Raw genomic sequence first — 5,379 nt, 5'->3', positions numbered from 1 at the left:
GGTTGTTTAAGATATTGTGGTTGGTGTGCATTCATATTTTGAAGGTTTCAGTGGTTTTTTACTTTATTTATATCATGTATGGTACTGAATATGCAATTGTAACTATTTATATCCTGTTTTGAAATTTGGTTTTGTGACTTTTTGGTTTGTAGCTTTACTTTGAACACAAACTATTTATATCCTATTTATGTGTTTGAAGCCCTTAAATTTAGTCACTAATCAGAATCCCAAAAGGATGCTGAAAACAAATTAGAATTTGTAGCAATGCCACACCCTTGAGTATAAAAATTGGTGCGAGTGTTTGAACCTCGAAGGAGGCATGCATCTTCATCATAAGCTCGCGCAGCTTCCTCAGCAGTTTGATAAGTTCCAAGCCAAAGCCTAATCTTCTTTGATGTGTCTTTGATCTCTGCTGCCCATTTCCCTGAAGCCCTTTGTCTCACTCCTACAAACATTGGTTTATTCTTTATCTTGAGTTTCTCACAGAATCTACCCTCCTTGGCCCTTTGGTTTTGATACTCCATACTTATTAATATGAGGGCAATCAAGTTAGAGATAACATAAACATATATATAGGTACATGTGACAAGCTCCTCTGAGGGCATATGACTCAATGACATCATCAGAATCATAAGAGTGCTATTTAATGAACAAACATTAAGCATCTAAAAAAGTTCCAACATAATAGCAATAGTCCAAACCCAAACACAAAACACCAAATTTCTCGAAACCAAACCAAATGAAATTTCGAAAACCATACACACATAAAAGGATTGATTGGAATTTGTGTGGTTTAGTGATGGAAATTGTGGTAGACATTTGCAGATCATGGTTAAGACTAGAGGATTAGGTTGTGCGTTAGGTAGGGTTGTTGCCAGAGGTCTGGGGAGAGGGGATGGTGATGATTCTCATGGTGCTCCCCAGCGCCGAAGGCCGACCACATCGGCACGCAGGCGACGGGTACCTATCCTTATTGATGATGTTGTGCCTGTGGTACCTGCGGACTCGCCTACGGTACCAGAGGCAGAGGCTAATGTAGCTGGGGATGAGCCCATGGTAGATGCTGTCGCACAGGACACCGGTGCAGAGACTGACGCACAGGATACCAGTGCACAAGATGCTGCAGATGAGCCTGAGGGATTTCCTGGTGGACCCAGGGACCCATCAGTGCTTACGGAGTATGCTGACCATGTTGCGACCAGCGTATGGTCTGGACAAGTATTTATAACATTCAAGTCTGTTAAGTATTCTTTTTTATTGAGTTTTTGGTTACTGATTGACGTTATTTGAACAAATTATGTGTTCCTTTGTACTTCAATTCAGGAACATCCTGAGTTGAAGTTATCTTCCCATGGGAGGAAGGTGAATAACTTGGGCAGGCTTGTTCCTGCAATTGAGGACATGGTTGCTGGGACAGGATTAAGTCCTTTGATCGCGTGTTAGATAGACACCGGTGATCGGGGACTTATATCCTCCTTTGTCGAGAGGTGGCACGGGGAGACTTCTAGTTTCCATCTTTCTGTATGGGAGGTTTCGATCACGCTGGATGACGTTGCGTCTCTTCTCCATCTACCGATTGTTGGCGCATTCCATGACTTCTAGCCTCTACGCAGCGATGAGGCGGTGTTGCTGTTGGTTGAGTTACTGATGGTCTCAGCAAAGGTGGCCATGGCCGAGACAGGCCAATGTGGTGGACCATATGTACGCCTGCAGTGGCTGCGAGACGTATACCAGCGCAGATGTCAGACGCAACAATAGATAGTTGTTGCTCGCGCTTATGTTCTGCATTTTTTGGGTTGCACTCTTTTTGCTAATAAGAGTGCAGCCCGTGTTCATGTCATACACTTACAGGCCCTGTGTGACCTCACTCTTGTTGGGCGGCTGGTGCTGAGACTGACATCATTAAGCTGAGACTGGCATAATTTAATTACAACAATGTTTTAATGAGTGTATATTTAATTAACATGTATGATTTTCGTGTAAACCCTGTAGAGTTGGATATATGAGCACTTTGCGTCAGTTGCAAAGTGCAATGCTGATCCGGACTATGACGAGGTGTCACCACGTGCGTGTCAATGGATTGAGACAAAGAAGACTGTGAAGAAGGTATCTACAGCGACGCACAAGCAGTGCCTGGATCGTCTGAGGATCCCTGATGTCTGCTGGATGCCATATGCGAAGCACTAACCTGTGTAGGACTTTCATCCAATTTCGTGCTTCTCAGGATAGTTCCACTGGGAGCCTGTTGTTGTCAGATACAGACCGAAGAGGGTTATGCGCCAGTTCGGCTATGTCCAGTGCATTCCTACACACCCTGTCCATTCATGGGTGTCATATGATGATGTGGACAATACGTGGACGCACTACTCAGACCATCTGGCGGCAGCAGGTGATCTATGTGTTGTGCTAGGTCAGTGTGCGCCTGACTACATAGACTGGTTCTTCATCATATCGCATCCATTCATGACTGCACCACAGACAGATCCTCCTCGAGATGCATATGCGACGCAGCCCAGTCATATCCCTCATGGGGCAGCACCGGCATCGACACATGCGGATCCTGATGCGGACGAGCCAAGACATGCAGTGGTAAGTGTTACTATTTGGTTAGATGTATGTCATTTACTTCAATTATTTTAATACTAATTTGTATAATTCGTTTATTTTCTATTTAACAAGAGGCTTGCCATGCGATCGCGGAAGCGTTGGAGCAGCATCTAAATGTGTCAGGCACATCGACACATGAAGAGGTCATCCAAAAATGCCTCAGGATTTCCAGGGGTGTCACAGAAGACCGCAATGTGTATGTGAGGTCTCGACGTAGGTGACACACGGATCAACAATAGTTTATTCACACTTTAGATATCATTAGTTTTTGACTATGTATTTGACTTAACATTTTGTATATTTTAAGTTATTTTGATTAATAATATTAGTGTTATTTTGTCAATTATGTTTAAATTACTTGATCCGAAATTTATACCAAATTCATTCAAAATTCACCGACATATTATGAATGGAAGTAAGTAAATTAGAAATGTTAAACTAATATTACAAATGTCATTTAAAATTAAGTTTCAATAAAGTTAAACTTTTTTAAAAAATTCAGTCTCCTGCGGATCAAGTTGATCCGTGTAATACTTGCGGATCAAGTTGATTCGTGTAAGACTCGCGGATCAACTTGATCCGCATTTGGTCCGCGAGTCTTACACAGATTAACTTGATCCACAGGAGACTTTCGCGGATCAAGTTGATCCACGGGTCTTTTATGGATCAACTTGATCCGCACAAAGAAACATTGGAGGGGCATTTCTGGCATTTTTGAGTGATGTTCGGTGCATCAGCAATAACGCTAGGTGCACCTAGCAACGCCCAAAGAGTTCTTATAGTTCTCGATGACATTAACAGTTGAAAAAGTTGGCAGAGGAACGTGATTGGTTTGGTCCTAGGAGCAAGATCATCATAACAACGAGAGATAAACATTTGCTAGATGTTGGTCAGATAGAAAAAAGTGTCAGAAAATAAAAATAAAATAAAATAAATAAATAAGAAGAAAATGCAAAATCTTAAATTAAATAAACAGTAGCAAAATAACTTCATTTGACACAACATGAATCAACAATGCAATATATCATACAATAAGCACAAAGGAAAATAATGTAATAGAGAAATTTTTAATTAGCTTGGTTGAAGCACGCAAACATTATTCTTAGAGAGAAAACGCCCACACTGCATTGGTAGGAAAATCTGATTGCATTGCTTTCCAAGATATGACAACCTATTAGTTCCGATCAATGGACAGATCAAAACAAACGTAACAAACTGCATTATCCCATTAAAAACAAAATCTTATAAAATATAAGAAATCTAATTTTACGTGAGATTCTAAAACAAATAGTTTATTTCATAAAAACATAATGAGTAACATATTTTTATAAATTTTTAATTATAAAATAAATATTTACTAAAAAAAATATGAAGTGAAAGTGCTAAACGACCATGATTCTCTAGAAAGAGTTGTCCTAAAACTAACTATAAAGACCTTTCCAATCGTGCAATGAGGTGTTGCAAAGGCCTTCCATTGGCCTTAAAAGTACTAGGCTCTCATATATATGATGGGAAAAGATTTGGGTGGATGGAAGGATGCATTGAATAGATACGAAAAGTGTCCACATCCAGGTGTTCAAAAAGTTCATAGAATAAGCTATGATAGCCTTCCCTTCAATGAGAAGAACATTTTTCTAGATATTGCATGCTTCTTCAAAGGGCGAAAATTGGAATATGTAAAAAGAGTACTAGTTGCAAGTAACTTCAGCTCAGGAAATGGTCTTACAACATTAGTTAATAAATCTCTTTTAACTGTTGACAACCATCGCTTGCGGATGCATGACCTAATACAAGACATGGGTAAAGAGATTGTTAAGGAGGAAGCGGGTAATAAACTAGGTGAACACAGCAGATTATGGCATCATATGAAGATGTTCGTCAAGCACTAGAAGACAATAATGTACGAATTTGTCAACTATGTTTATTGATTTTTATCATCTTTAAACATTTTAATTCGTGTTGAAATTATGATACTTATTTGATGCCACTTATAATTGCGTTAAAGGGAAGTAGGGAAATTCAAGGAATAATGCTTCGTCTCTCTCTAAGAAAAAAAATCAATTGTCCGGAACTGTATTTGAGAAGACGAAGAATCTTAGAATTCTCATTGTTGGTAACACAAGCTTTTCGCATAAGCCACGCTATCTCCCAAATAACTTAAAGCTCTACTAGAATGGATACCCTTCACAGTCTTTCCCATCAGGTTTTTCTCCCAAGAAACTTTGGGCTTCAATTTATTTGATAGTCCTCTACTCACACTGAAAAAGCCATTTCAAGTACAATTGTGGAATCACATTTAAACATATTCTCCCATATTTTATTTCATTCTTAACAAAAGAAAATAACAAAGTATCTATAGTAATAGAGCATAAACATAGTTAATTTACAATGGATCATTATAATTTAGTTTACTGTTTGTGGGATGTGTCACAGGTGCATAAAGAGATTAAGACATTAGAAGTGAAGATGCCGAGATTAAGGGACATTCCAAAATGTTTCGTCTATGTTAACGAGGGAGGGTTTCCGATTTTCAAGGCTCGTGGGAGATTAAGGGAGATTCCAGAATGTTTCGACTATGTTAATGAGGGAGGGTTTCCGGTTTTCAAGGCTCGTGAAGTTCCCAACCGTTGCTTTAGCGTTTGTGTTCGGAAAACCAAAACCAAAAACTTTGGAATGGGCATCGTATGTAGTTTGCATGCACTTGTTCATTGAGGGTGAACACAAAGGGTACCGTGATTTCCTTGTGAAGAAGAATCTTGCGTTGTTATGCGA

The sequence above is a fragment of the Glycine soja genome, chromosome 4, assembly GCF_004193775.1.
Source record: "Glycine soja cultivar W05 chromosome 4, ASM419377v2, whole genome shotgun sequence".
Classification (NCBI taxonomy): Eukaryota; Viridiplantae; Streptophyta; class Magnoliopsida; order Fabales; family Fabaceae; genus Glycine; species Glycine soja.
The sequence above is the reverse complement of the archived record's forward strand: the minus strand, read 5'-3'. Positions refer to the sequence as shown.